Here is a 16,195-nt window from a genome sequence, read left to right as displayed (position 1 = left end):
ACTAAAATCAATCAGAAGAGATGGAAAGGGACACTTTATACTCATTACAGGAAAAATCTATCAGAATGAAGTCTCAATCCTGAATATCTATGCCCCTAATACAAAAGCACCCACTTATATAAAAGAAACATTACTAGAACTCAAGACAGCCATCAAACCAAACATACTGATAGTGGGAGACTTCAACACTCCTCTTTCACCAATGGACAGGTCAATTCGACAGAAACCTAACAGAGAATTAAGAGACTTAATAGAGGTAATGAACTAAATGGACTTAACAGACATCTATAGAACATTCCACCCAAACTGGAAAGAATATACCTTCTTCTCTGCGGCTCATGGAACCTTTTCGAAAATTGACCACATACTCGGTAACAAAGCAAACGTCCACAGTTACAAAAACATATTAGTAACCAGCTGCATTTTATCGGATCACCATGGATTAAAATTAGAATTCAACAACAATGCTACCCCCAGAAAGCCTACGAACTGATGGAAACTGAACAATCAACTACTGATCCACAGCTGGGTCAAGGAAGAAATAAAGAAAGAAATTAAAGTCTTTCTTGAATTTAATGAAAGTAAAGACACAACATACTCAAACTTATGGGACACTATGAAAGCAGTGCTAAGAGGAAAATTCATAGCTCTAAGCACCCACTTTAAAAAAACGGAGAAAGCACACATTGGAGACTTAACAGCACACCTGAAATCTTTAGAAAAGAAAGAAGCAGACTCACCTAGGAGGAGTAGAAGACTAGAAATCATCAAACTGAGGGCAGAAATCAACAAAATAGAAACACAGAAAACAATCCAAAGAATCAATGAAACAAAAAGCTGGTTCTTGGAGAAAATCAACAAGATTGACAAACCCCTAGCCAAACTAATCAAACGGCAGAGAGAGAACACACAAATTAATAAGATCAGAAATGAAAAAGGGGACATAACCACAGACACAGAGGAAATTCAGAGAACCATTAGATCTTACTACAAAAGCCTGTATGCCACAAAATTGGAAAATGTAAAAGAAATGGACAGTTTTTTAGATAAATACCATATACCAAAGTTAAACCAGGACAAGGTAAATGCTCTAAATAGTCCTGTTAGTCGCGAAGAATTGGAAACTGTTATCAGAAACCTCCCAACCAAAAAGAGCCCTGGACCTGATGGGTTCAATGCAGAATTCTACCAGAACTTCCAAGAAGATCTAATACCTATACCCCTTAAGGTATTTCATAATATAGAAACAGAACAGTCATTGCCAAATTCCTTTTATGAAGCTACAATTACCCTGATACCTAAACCACACAAAACCTTAACCAAGAAAGAGAATTACAGGCCAATCTCACTCATGAACATCGATGCAAAAATTCTCAATAAAATACTGGCAAACAGAATCCAAGAACACATTAGAAAAATTATCCACTATGATCAAGTAGGCTTCATCCCAGAGATGCAGGGCTGGTTCAACATACGAAAATCTATCAATGTAATCCATCATATAAATAAACTGAAGGATAAACACCATATGATCATCTCATTAGATACAGAAAAAGCATTTGACAAATATCAGCACCCCTTTATGATAAAGGTCTTGGAGAGATTAGGGATACAGGGGTCATTCCTAAATATAATAAAGGTTATTTACAGCAAGCCGACAGCTAACATCAAATTAAATGGAGAGAAACTCAAGGCCATCCCACTAAATTCAGGAACGCGACAAGGCTGTCCACTCTCTCCTTATCTCTTCAATATAGTGCTTGAAGTTCTAGCAATAGCAATAAGACAACATAAGGAGATCAAGGGGATTCAAATCAGAATGGAAGAAGTCAAACTTTCGTTATTTGCAGATGATATGATAGTGTACATCAGTGACCCCAAAAACTCTACCAAAGAACTCCTACAGCTGATAAACACTTTCAGTGATGTGGCAGGATACAAGATCAATTCCAAAAAATCAGTAGCCCTTCTCTACACAAAGGATAGAGAAGTAGATAGAGATATCAGAGAAGCTTCAACTTTCATGATAGCCACAAATAGCATAAAATATCTTAGGGTAACTCTAACCAAGGAAGTGAAAGACCTATTTGACAAGAACTTTAAGTCTTTGAAGAAAGAAATTGAAGAGGATACCAGAAAATGGAAGGATCTCCCTTGTTCTTGGATTGGGAGGATCAACATATTAAAAATGGCAATTCTACCAAAGGCAATCTATAGATTTAATGCAATCCCCTTAAAGACCCCATCAAAATTCTTCACAGATCTTGAGAGGACAATAATCAACTTTATATGGAAAAACAAGAAACCCAGGATAGCCAAAACAATCTTATACAATACAGGTACTTCTGGAGGCATTACCATTCCTGACTTCAAACTCTATTACAGAGCTACAGTATTGAAAACAGCTTGGTATTGGCATAAAAATAGAGAAGTCGGCCAATGGAATCGAATAGAGGACCCAAATCTTAACCCACAAACCTATGAACACCTGATTTTTGATAAAGGAGCTAAAAGCACACAATGGAAGAAAGAAAGCATCTTCAACAAATGGTGCTGTCATAACTGGATGTCAACCTGTAGAAGAATGAAAGCAGATCTGTATCTATCACCATGCACAAAACTCAAGTCCAAATGGATTAAAGACCTCAATATCAATCTGAACACACTGAACCTGTTAGAGGAGAAAGTGGGAAGTACTCTACAACATTTGGGCACAGGAGACTGCTTCCTACGTCAAGCCCCAGCAGCACAGACATTAAGGGCAACATTGAATAAATGGGACCTCCTGAAGCTGAGCAGCTTCTGTAAAACAAAGGACACTGTCACTAAGACACAAAGGCAGCCTACTGACTGGGAAAAGATCTTAACCAACCCTGCAACTGACAAAGGTCTGATCTCTAAAATATATAAGGAACTCCAGAGACTAGACTTTAAAATGCTAATTAACCCAATTAAAAAATGAGGCGCTGAACTGAACAGAGAATTCTCAACAGAAGAAGTTCGAATGGCCAAAAAACACTTAAGGGCATGCTCAACCTCCTTAGCAATCAGGGAAATGCAAATCAAAACAACTTTGAGATATCATCTTACACCTGTCAGAATGGCTAAAATCAAAAACATCAATGATAGCCTTTGCTGGAGAGGATGTGGAGTAAGGGGAACACTCATCCATTGCTGGTGGGAATGCAAACTTATGCAACCACTTTGGAAAGCAGTGTGGAGGTTTCTCAGGAAATTTGGGATCAACCTACCCCAGGACCCAGCAATCTCACTCTTGGGAATTTACCCAAGAGATGCCCAATCATATTACAAAAGCATCTGTTCAACTATGTTTATAGCAGCATTATTTGTAATATCCAGAACCTGGAAACAACCTAGATGCCCTTCAGTGGAAGAATGGATGAACAAAGTGTGGAATATATACATATTAAAGTACTACTCGGCGGTAAAAAAACAATGACATCTTGAATTTTGCATGCAAATGGATGGAAATAGAAAACACCATCCTGAGTGAGGTAACCCAGGCCCAAAAAGATGAACATGGGATGTACTCACTCATAATTGGGTTCTAGCCATAAATAAAGGACATCGAGCCTATAATTCGTAAAAAAATCCTAGAGAAGCTATATAAGAAGGTGAACCCAAAGAAAAACATATAGTTATCCTCCTGGATACTGGAAGTAGACAAGATTGCTGGACAAAAAATGGGAACATGTGGGTGGGGTGGGATGGAGGGATGGGGGATGGGGAGAGAAAAGTGTGAAGTGGAGGATGGGAAGAGCTTGGGGGAATAGGATGGTTGGGATATAGGAAGGGTGGATATGGGAACAAGGAATTATATATCTTACTTAAGGGAGCCATTCTAGGGTTGGCAGAGACTTGACTCTAGAGGGGTTCCCAGGTGTCCAGTATGACACCCCCAGCTAGGGCCTTGGGCAGCTGAGGAGAGGGAGCCATAAATGTCCAGATCCTATTGCCATACTCATGAATATCTTGCATATCACCATAGAACCTTTACCTGGCATTGGATGGAGAAAATGACAGCGCCCCACATAGGTGCACCGGACTGAGCTCCCAAAGTCCCGATGAGGAGCAAAAGGAGGGAGATCATGAGCAAGGAAGTCAGGACCATGAGGAATGCGTTTACCCATTGAGACGGTGGGACAGATCTAACGGGAGACCACCAAGTCCAGTTGGAATGGGACTGATGGAACAGGTGACCAAACTGGACTCTCTGAATGTGGCTGATGGTGGAGGAGGACTGAGAAACCAAGGACAACGGCAATGAACATGAACTCTACAGCATGGACGGGCTCACTGTGAGCCTTGTCAGTTTGGTTGCTCACCTTCCTGGACTTAGGGGGAGCTGGAAGGACCTTGGACTTAACATAGTGAAGGGAACCCTGATGGCTCTTTGTCTTGGAGAGGGGCGGAGTGGGGGTATGGGTGGAAGGGAGGGGAGGGTAGTGGGAGGAGGAGGGAAGGAGATGGAAATCTTTAATAAAAAATGAGAAAAAAGGCACAGGCTAGAGTGAGTGCCTGGCCAGCAGCTGGCCTGAGGACCCAGAAAGGGGAGCTCAGGCACCCCCCATTCCCCTAAACTTTCTGACCATTCAGCAAGGGCTTCCCCCTGGTTGCTGCATTACTCTTCTTCTTACAGCTTCTCCCCCAAACACCCCTCTCCATCTGCAGGGTCAGAGGATTTCCCAACTCAGCCTGCTTTGGGGCTGAGGGTCTGGGGTCAAAGTGGTGAGGGAAACGCTGCAGGACTTTTTTTGTCCCACTGAGCCTGCAACCAGCAAGCGCGCCCTTTTGTCTGCGAGGTCCCTGGCCAGCGAGTGGCCCAGATCCTGTACCAGAAGATCCGTCCTTCCGGAGGGGTGAGTGTATGCCCGACCGGCGGCCAGCTGAACACCCTGGAAAGGGAGCTCAGCTTGCCCCACAAGCATCCCTTTCCATCAGTGGGGTCATAGGATCCCCCAACTCAGCCTGCTTCAGGGCTGAGGGTCTGAGAACAAAGTGGTGAGAGAAACTGCTGCAGGACTTTCTTTGTCTTGCTGAACCTGCACCCAGCAAGCATGCTCTTTTGCCTGCGAGATCTCTGGTCAGCAAGAAGCCTAGATCCTGTACCAGAAGATCCGTCCTTCAGGAGGGCATCTGAAGAAAGAGATGGGCAGGTGCCAATACAAGAATTCCTCCAACACCCCAGCTAGTTCCTTGGGCAGCTGAGGAGAAGGTGCCAGAAATGTCCAGATCCTATTGCCATACTCATGAATATCTTGCATATCACCATAGAACCTTCACCCTGCGTTGGATGGAGAAAATGACAGAGCCCCACATAGAAGCACCGGATTGAGCTCCCAAGGTCCTGATGAGGAGCAAAAGGAGGGAGATCATGAGCAAGGAAGTCAGGACCATGAGGAATGCGTTTACCCATTGAGACGGTGGGACAGATCTAACGGGAGACCACCAAGTCCAGTTGGAATGGGACTGATGGAACAGGTGACCAAACTGGACTCTCTGAATGTGGCTGACGGTGGAGGAGGACTGAGAAACCAAGGACAACGGCGATGAGCATGAACTCTACAGCATGGACGGGCTCACTGTGAGCCTTGTCAGTTTGGTTGCTCACCTTCCTGGACTTAGGGGGAGCTGGGAGGACCTTGGACTTAACATAGTGAAGGGAACCCTAATGGCTCTTTGTCTTGGAGAGGGGCGGAGTGGGGGTATGGGTGGAAGGGAGGGGAGACAAGGGGGAGGAGGAGGGGAGGAGATGGAAACTTTTAATAAAAAAAAATTATACTACAAAAAAAAGAATTCCTCCAACAATCTGAAGAACAACATAATAACACCAGAATCCAGAGAACATACAACAGGAAGACTTGAACACCCTAATCCAGAAGATGTAGAAGAAATAGACTTTAAATGTAACATTATGAAAGTGATAGAGTCCCTTAAACAGGAAATGAAAAACTCCCTTAAAGAAATGGATGAGAAGAATAACAAAATGTATGAAGAAATGAATAAATCCCTCAAAGATACCCTATGAAACTGAGAAAAAGCAATCAAACAGATAATGGAAACAGTTCAAGACTTGAAAACTGAAATGGAGGTAAGGAAGAAAACACAAACTGGGGGATGAGGAAGAAAACACAAACTGGGGGATGGCTGGAGATGGAAAATCTGGGTACATGAACAGGGACTACAGAGACAAGTATAACTAATAGAATACAAGAGATAGAAGAAAGAATCTCAGACACTGAAGATATTATAGAGGAAATAAACTCATTGATCAAAGAAAACAGCAAATCCAACAAATTCTTAACACAAAACATCCAGGAAATCTGGGACACCATGAAAAGACCAAACCTAAGAATAATAGGTGTAGAAGAAGGAGAAGACTTAGAGCTCAAAGGCCCAGAAAATATATTCAACAAAATTATAGAAGGGGGGGGCAGAAAAAAAATTATAGAATAAAATTTTCCCAACCTAAAGAAGGATATTCCTATGAAGGTAAAAGAAGCATACAGAACACCAAATAGACTGGATAAAAATAATCCCCTCGCCATATAATAATCAAAACACAAAACATACAAAATAAAGAAAGAATATTAAGAGTTGCAGATGAAAAAGGTGAAGTAACATATGAAGGTAAACCTATCAGATTACACCTGACTTTTCTATAGAAACCATGATAGCCAGAAGTTCTCGGATAGATGTGCTGCAGAAACTAAGAGACCATGAATGCAAGCCCAGACTACTATACCCAGCCAAGCTTTCATTCACCATCAATGGAGAAAACAAGGTATTCCAGGATAAAAACAAATTTAAAAATACGAAGCCACAAGCCCAGTCTTACAAAAAGTAATAGAAGGAAAATCACAACCCAAAAAACCCAACAACATCCACAATAACATAGACATCTAATAACCCACCACAAGCACAAACCAAAGAAGAGAAACACAAAAACTCTACCATCAAAAAAAAATAACCGGAGTTGACAACCACTGATCATTAATATCACTTAATATCAATGGTCTCAATTCACCTATAAAAAGGTGGAGAGAGGACATGCAAAATTAACAAGATCAGAAATGAAAAGGGGGACATAAAAACAGACACTAAGGAAATTCAGAGAATCATGAGGTCTGACTACAAAAGCCTATCTGCCACAAAGTTGGAAAATGTAAAAGAAATGGACTTGTTTTTAAATAAATACAATATACCAAAATTAAATCAAGACCAGGTGAACAATTTAAATAGACCTATAAGTTGTGAGGAAATAGAAGCTGTCATAAAAAAAAAAAGCTGAGGACCAGATGGTTTTAATGCAGAATTTTACCAGAAATACCAAGAAGAGCTCATACCTATACTCCATAAGGTCTTTCACATAATAGAAACAAAAGAGTCATTGCCAAACTCTTTTTATGAAGTTACAATTACCCTGATACCTAAACCACACAAAGACTCAACCAAGATAGAGAATTACAGGCCAATCTCGCTCATGAACATTGATGCAAAAATTCTCAATAAAATACTAGAAAACCAAATCCAAGAGTACATCCAAAACATAATCCATTACGATCAAGTAGGCTTCATCCCAGAGATGCAGGGCTGATTCAACATACGAAAATCTATCAATGTAATCCATCATATAAATAAACTGAAAGAAAAAAAAAACATATGATTGTTTCGTTAGATGCTGGAAAAGCATTCGACAAAATTCAACACCCCGTTATGGTAAAGGTCTTGGAGAGGTTAGGGATACAAGGATCATACCTAAATATAATAAAAAGCAATATACAGCAAATCAACAACTAATATCAAATTAAATGGAGAGAAACTCAAAGCTATTCCACTAGAATCAGTAACAAGACAAGGCTGTCCACTCTCACCATATCCCTTCAACGTATATCTTGAAGTTCTAGCAATAGCAATAAGACAACATAAGGAGATCAAGGGGATTCAAATCAGAAAGGAAGAAGTCAAACTTTCGTTATTTGCAGATGATATGATAGTGTACATCAGTGACCCCAAAAACTCTACCAAAGAACTCCTACAGCTGATAAACACTTTCAGTGATGTGGCAGGATACAAGATCAATTCCAAAAAATCAGTAGCCCTTCTCTACACAAAGGATAGAGAAGTAGAGAGAGATATCAGAGAAACTTCACCTTTCACGATAGCCACAAATACCATAAAGAATCTTGGGGTTACACTAACCAAGGAAGTGAAAGATCTATTTGACAAGAACGTTAAGGCTTTGAAGAAAGAAATTGAAGAGGACACCAGAAAACCAAAGGATCTCCCATGCTCTTGGATGGGTAGGATCAACATAGTAAAAATGGCAATTCTACCAAGGCAATCTATAAATTTAATGCAATCCCCATTAAAATCCCAACAAAATTCTTCACAGACATTGAGAGAACAATAATCAACTTTATATAGAAAAAAAAACGAGGAGAGCCAAAACAATCCTATATAATAAAAGTACTATTGGAGGCATTGCCATCCCTGATTTCAAACTCTATTACAGAGCTACAGTAATGAAAACAGCTTGGTATTGGCATAAAAAAACAAAGACATTGACCAATGGAATTGAATCAAAGACCCAGATATTAACCCACAAACCTATGAACACCTGATTTTTGACAAGGGAGCTAAAAGTATACAATGGAAGAAAGAAAGCATCTTCAACAAATGGTGCTGGCATAACTGGATGTCAACCTGTAGAAGAATGAAAATAGATCCATATCTATCACCATGCACAAAACTCAAGCCCAAATGGATTAAAGATCTCAATATCAATCTGAACACACTGAACCTGATAGAAGAGAAAGTGGGAAGGAGACTGCAACTCATGAACACAGGAGACCACCTCCTATGTATAACCTCAGTAGCACAGACATCCAAGAGCAACAGTGAATAAATGGGACCTCCTGAAACTGAGAAGCTTCTGTAAAGCAAAGGATACTGTCATTAAGACAAAAAGGCATCCTACTGAATGGGAGAAGATCTTCACCAACCCCGTAACAGACAAAGGTATGATCTCCAAAATATATAAAGAACTCAAGGAACTGGACATTAAAATTCTAAATGACCCAATTAAAAACTGGGGTACTGAACTGAAAAGAGAATTCTCAGCACACAAAGTTTGAATGGCCAAAAAACACTTAAGGTCATGTTCAGCCTCCTTAGAGATCAGGGAAATGCAAATCAAAACAACTTTGAGATACCATCTTACACCTGTCAGAATGGCTAAAATAAAAAACACCAATGATAGCCTATGCTGGAGAGGATGTGGGGTAAGGGGTACACTCATCCATTGCTGGTGGGAATGCAAACTTATGCAACCACTTTGGAAAGCAGTGTGGCAGTTTCTCAGTAAATTACAAATCAATCTACCTCAGGATCTAGCAATTCCACTCTTGGGAATATACCCAAGAGATGCCCTATCATACTACAAAAGCATTTGTTCAACTATGTTCATAGTAGCATTATTTGTGATTGCCAGATCCTGGAAACAACCTAGATGCCCCTTGGTGGAAGAATGGATACAGAAAGTTTGGAATATATACACATTAGAGTACTACTTAGTGGTAAAAAATAATGATATTTTGAATTTTGCATGCAAATGGATGGAAATAGAAAACACTATCCTGAGGGAGTTAATGCAGACCCAAAAAGATGAATATGGAATGTATTTACTCATTAGTGGACTCTAGCCATAAACAAAGGACATTAAGCCTATAGTTGACAAGCCTAGAAAAGCCAAATAACAAGGTCAACCCTATGAAAAACATATATAGATCCTCTTGGAAATTGGAAGGAAACAAGATTGCCAGGCAAAAGTTGGGAGCATGGGGGTGGGGGAGGGGAGAAGGGGAGAGAAAAGGGAAAATGGAAAGACTGGAAAGTGCTTGGGAGAGTGGGAGGCTGGAGATTGAGGAAGGACAGATATAAGAGCAGAGAAGAAGATATCTACATTAAGGGAGCCATTTTAGGGTTGGCAAGAGACTTGGCTATAGAGGGGATCCCAGGTGTCCACGGGGATGTCCCCAGCTAGGTCCTTGGGCAGCAGAACAGAGGGTGCCTGAACCGGCCTTTCCCCACTATCACACTGATAATTATCTCGAATATCACCATAGAGTCTTCATCCGGCAATGGATGGAGATAGAGACAAGTCCCTCATCAGAGCAACGGACTGAGCCTCCAAGGTCCAGTTGAAGGGCAGAAGGAGGGAGAAGATGAGCAAGGAAGTCTGGACTGTGAGGGGTTGGTCCACCCACTGAGACAGTGTGCCTGTTCTAATGGGAGCTCACCAAATCCAGCTGGACCAGGACTGAATGAGCATGCAATCAAACCAGACTCTCTAAATGTGGCTGAAAATGGGGGCTGACTGAGAAGCCATTGATAAAGGTACTGGGACTTGTTTCTACTGCATGTACTGGCTTTTTAAGACTGTAGTCCATTTGTCTATTTGGATGCAAAGCTTCCTAGGACTGGATGTTGCGGGGGGAGCTTGAACTTCCCACAGGGCAGGGTTCCCTGCCCTCTCTTAAGGAGAGAGTGGGAGGGAGGAGTGTAGGTGGAGGAGCAGGATGGGAATGGGAGGAGGGGAGGAAGTGTAAATTTTTTGAATGGAAATTTTTTTTTAAAGACACAAGCAAACAGATTGGATATAAAAACAGAATCCATCCTTCTGCTTACAAGAAACACATCTCAACCTGAAAGACAGACATCATCTCAGAGTAAAGGATTGGGAAAAAACATTCCAATCAAATGGACCTAAGAAACAAGTGGGTGTAGCTATCCTAATATCTAACACAATAGGCTTCAAGCTAAAATCAGTCAAAAGGGACAGAGAAGGTCATTTCATATTAGTCACAGGAAAAATTCATCCCAGAGGAAATTTCAATACTGAACATCTATGCCCCAAATACAAGTGCACCTTCATATGTAAAAAATAAACACATCTCAAGCTTAAATCATATATCAAACACCACACACTAATAGTGGGAGGCTTCAATACTCCCCTCTCACCACTAGACTGGTCAGTGAGACAAAAAAATAAACAGAGAAATAAGAGAAATAACAGATGTTATGACTCAAATAGACTTAACAGACATCTATAGAATATTCCATCTAAACAGAAAAGAATATACCTTCTTCTCAGCACCTCATGGAACCTTCTCAAAAATTGACCACATACGTGGTAACAAAACAAACCTCAACAAATAAAAAAAATGGAATAACCCAATGTACCTTATCAGATCACCATGGTTTACAACTAGAAGTCAACATCAATACTAATTTCAGAAAACCCACAAACAGATGGAAATTAAAATATGCTCACCTGAATTATCAATGGATCAAAGAAGAAATGAAGGGAAAAATTAAAGACTTCCTAAAATTCAATGAAAATGACCACACAACATACCCAAATTTATGGGACACAATGAAAGCAGTGTTAAGAAGAGGAAAGTTCATAATACTAAATGTCTACATAAAGAAGCTGGAAAAATCCCACACTAGTGAATTAACAGAACATTTAAAAACTTTAGAACAAAAAGAAGCAAACTCACCTAAGAGAACTAGATGGCAGGAAATAATCTAATTGAGGACTGAAATCAACAAAACAGAAACAAAAGAAAACAATACAAAGAATCAATGAGACAAAAGAGTTGGTTCTTCAAGAAAAATCAACAAAATAGACAAACCTTTATCCAAACTAACCAAAAGGCAGAAAGAGAATATCCAAATTACCAAAATCAGAAATGAAAAGGGGAACATAACAACAGACATGGAGGAAATACAGAAAATCATTTTTCAAAAACCTGTACTCCACAAAATTGGAAAACTTAAAAGAAATGGACAAGTTTCTGGATAAATATCACTTACCAAAATTAAATCAAGACCACATAAGCAAATAAAAAAGACCTATAGCTGCTAAAGAAATAGGAACAGTCATCAAAAGTCTCCCAACCAAAAACAGCCCAGGACCAGATGGTTTCAGCTCACAATGCTACTAGACTTTTAAAGAAAAACTAATACAAATACTTCTCAAATTATTCCACACAATAGAAACAAAAGGAAATTTGCCAAACTCTTTTTATGTGACTACAATTACTATGATACTGAAAGCACAGAAAGACATTGCTAAGAAAGAGAATTACATACCAATCTCACTGATGAACATTGATACAAAAAATATTAAATAAAATACTAGCAAATCGAATCCAAGAACACATCAGAACCATCTTCCAACATGATCAACTTGGATTCATCCCAGAGATGCAGGAATGGTTCAACATAGGAAAATCTGCCAATGTAATCTACCATATAAACAAATTGAAAAATAAAAACCACATGATCATCTGATTAGATGCCAAAAAAGCTTTGGACAAAACACAGCATCCCTTCATGCTAAAGGTCTTGGAGAAATAAGGGATACAAGGAACATACCTAAAAATAATAAAGGCAATATACAGCAAGCCAACAGCCAACATCAAACTAAGTGGAGAGAAACTCCACGCAATCCCACTGAAATCAGGAAAAAGACAAGGTTGTCCACTCTCTCCATATCTATCCAATATAGTTCTTGAGGTCCTAGCTAGAGCAATAAGACAAAAAAGGAGATTGAGGGAATACAAATTGGAAAAGAAGAAGTCAAGCTTTCACTATTAATGATATGATAGTTTACATAAGCTATCCCAAAAATTCTACCAAGGAAGTTCTACAGCTCATAAACACTTTCAGTAATGTAGCAGGATACAAGATTAATTAAAACAAATCAGTAGCCTACCTATACACAGAAGATAAAAAGGTTGGGGAAGAAATCAGAGAATCAACACCCTTCACAATATCCACAAATAGCATAAAATATCTCAGAGTAACTCTAACCAAACAAGTGGAAGACTTGTATGGCAATTTTTAATAAAAAATAAATAAACTGGAAAAAAACTCAAGTTGAAATGGATCAAAGACTCCAACATAAAGCCAGTCACACTGAACCTTATAGAAGAAAAAGTGGGGAAAACATTTGAATGCACTGTCACTGGAGACCACTTCGGATGTATAACCCTAGAAGCACAGACACTGAGAGAAACAATTAAAAATGGGACCTCCTGAAACTGAAAAGCTTCTGTAAAGCAAAGAACACAGTCAACAAGACAGAATGACAGCCTAGAGAATGTAAAAAGATCTTCACTAACCCCACATCAGACAGAGGTCTGATCTCCAAAATACATAAAGAACACAAGAAATTGGACACCAAAAGAACACATAATCCAATAAAAATGGAGTACAGACCTAAACAGAGAACTCTCAAAAGAGGAATCTAAAATGGCTGAAAGACACTTAAGGAAATGCTCAACATCCTTAGTCATCAGAGAAATGCAAATCAAAACAACTCTGAGATTCCCTCTTACACCTGCAAGAATGGTCAAGATCAAAAGCACTGATGACAACTTATGCTGGAGAGGATGTGGGAAAAAGGGAACACTTCTGCATTGCTGGTGGGAATGCAAGCTGGTACAACCCCTTTGGATTTCAGTGTGGCAATTTCTCAGAAAATGAGGAAACAACCTTCCTCAAGACCCAGTAATACCACTTTTGGGTATATATCCAAAGGATGCTCTATCGTGCCACATGGACATATGCACAACTATGTTCATATGACAAGCTTTGCTTGTCATAACCAGAACCTGGAAACAACCTCAATGCCCCTCAAACAAAGAATGGATAAGGAAAATGTGGTACATTTACACAATGGAGTATTACACAGCAGAAAAATAATGACATCTTGAATTTTGCAAGAAAATGGATGGAGCTAGAAAACATTATTTTAAGTGAGAAAACCCAAACACAAAAAGACAATTATCACATGTACTCACTCATAGGTAGTTTTTAAACATAAAGCAAAGAAAGCCAGCCTACAAACTACAATCCCAGAGAACATAGACAACAACAAAGACACTAAGAGAGACTTACATAGATCTAACCTACATGGGAAGTAAAAAGTAGAAAAAGACAAGATCTCCTGAGTAAATTGGAAGCATGGGGACGTTGGGGGAGGGTTTAAGGAAGGAGGGGAAAGAAGAGAGGGGAGCAGAGAAAAAATAAAGAGCTCAATAAAAATTAATTTTAAAAAAGAGAGAGAATGGATACAAAAACAGAATCCAGAATTCTGCTGTTTACAAGAAATACACCTCAACCTCAAAGATAGATATTACCTCAGAGTAAAGGTTGGAAGAAGGTTTTCCAATCAAATGGACCGAAGAAACAAGCAGGAATGGCTATCCTAATATCTAACAGAATTGATTTCAATCTAAAATCAATCAGAAAAGATGGAGGAGGATACTTTATACTCATAACAGGAACAATTTCATCAAGATGAAGTCTCAATCTTGATCATATATACTCTTTTTTTTAAGAACCAAGACTTTCTTCTTCTAGACTCAAGTATGACCCTGTGTCTGCACCATGGCCTTCCGAGAACTGGAAGGGGTGGGAGGGACATTTGGATTATTTGCTCACCCAACATTAAACACTAAGATATCAGGCAGGAAAAAATAGGGCAACTCTTTCCTCCATGGCCTGCATTGATTTCAGAGGCAGGGGCAGCCACTGTGGAGAACATCCTTTTCCATGAAACTGGGCTGTGCTGAGGTTTCCAATGTTGCCGACCACTTCTTTCCAGGTTTTGAAGGCAGAAAATAATCTTCTTTGAAGACATTGATAATTTTAAATAACAAATGCACACTTCAATGCATTGTCTTCTGGAAATCCTGGTCCCAGTTTAGTTCAGCTGGCGGATGAGCTGTTTGATGCGTTCACCACGATAGCCAGGAGAGCCCATTTCTTTGAGGAACCCCACTCTGTTCTTGGTGGCATGACGGGCCACAGAGAGGTGGAATGGGCACAAGAATAAAGAGATCACCCGGAAATGCTTCCGCGGGAAGGCAATTTCATAGATGAGGTCTTCCAGGCAAATGACACCAAATCTCCCCAGGTGCTCCTCAATCATGGTGTTGTCGGTCAGAGGGACAGTCTTATTATTAATCTTCACTTGTCCACGTTTCAAGATGAGTTCCCGGAGAGACTTCAGATTTGGAAACCCCCAGGTCACATAAGGCTCCACTGTGCGCAGCATTCTTACAGTCTGAGGCGTGGCATTGATGAAGACACCACTGAACAATTTCTTCAGGCGAAGTTTTCTATGGTGTTCTGTACCAGTGAACTCACTCCTTCTATCCTTTCAATGCACATGATGAAGGCCACGGAGTGCTTATCAGGCACTTCCAACGCACGAGGCTTCACCTCTAGTCGCCGGACTCTCACCATGTCACGCTTCTGCCGCTAGGAATCATGCAGGAATGACTCCAGTCTCTTAAACCTGAATTGTTTTAATTTTCCCTCCCTCTTTGCCAAAAGTGCCTGTTTTGCCTGGGTGGCTTTGAGGGCCTGATAAGCCTTCCTCTTTTTTCAGGAGATTTTCTGGACCCAAAGGGATCTTTTTCTTTCTCCTTCCTCCTCCATTTTTCCAGCTCTCCATGTATACTCTTAATATAGAGCACCCACATATGTAAAAGAAACATTACTAAAACTTAAATGGCACATCAAACCCCACACACTAATAGTAGGAGATATCAGCACTCCTCTGTCACCAACAGACAGGTCAACCAGACAAAAATTTAACAGAGAAATAAGAGAAATAACAGATGTAATGAATCAAATGGACTTAACAGACATCTATAGAACATTCCACCCAAAAGGAAAAGAATATACCTTCTTCTCGGCTCCTCATGGAACCTGCTCTAAAACTGATCACATACTTGGTAACAAAGCAAGCATCCACAGATACAAAAAAAGGGAGTAAACACCTGTATCTTATCCTATCACTATGGAGTAAAGTTAGAATTTAACAACAATACTACCACCAGAAAGCTTACAAATTCATAGAAACTGAACAGTCATATACTGAGCCATTCCTGGCTCAAGGAAGAAATAAAGAAAGAAATTAAAGTCTTCCTTGAATTCAATGAAAATAAAGGCACAACATATCCAAACCTATGGGACATTATGAAAGCAGTGCTAAGAGGAAAGTTCATAGCACTAAGTGCCCACATAAAGAAAACAGAGAAAGCTCACATTAGAGACTTAACAGCACACCTGAAAGCTCTAGAAAAAAATG

General features: G+C 39.9%; 1 pseudogene; it reads right to left on the bottom strand.

Annotated features, from left to right (window-relative positions):
- Positions 1-14,800: 14,800 nt before the first annotated feature.
- Positions 14,801-15,540, bottom strand: LOC119802452 (annotated as a pseudogene).
- Between the last annotated feature and the right edge of the window lie 655 nt (positions 15,541-16,195).

Source organism: Arvicola amphibius, chromosome 12 (genome assembly GCF_903992535.2).
Source record: "Arvicola amphibius chromosome 12, mArvAmp1.2, whole genome shotgun sequence".
NCBI classification, from domain to species: Eukaryota; Metazoa; Chordata; class Mammalia; order Rodentia; family Cricetidae; genus Arvicola; species Arvicola amphibius.
This window is presented reverse-complemented; position numbering and strand designations above follow the sequence as displayed.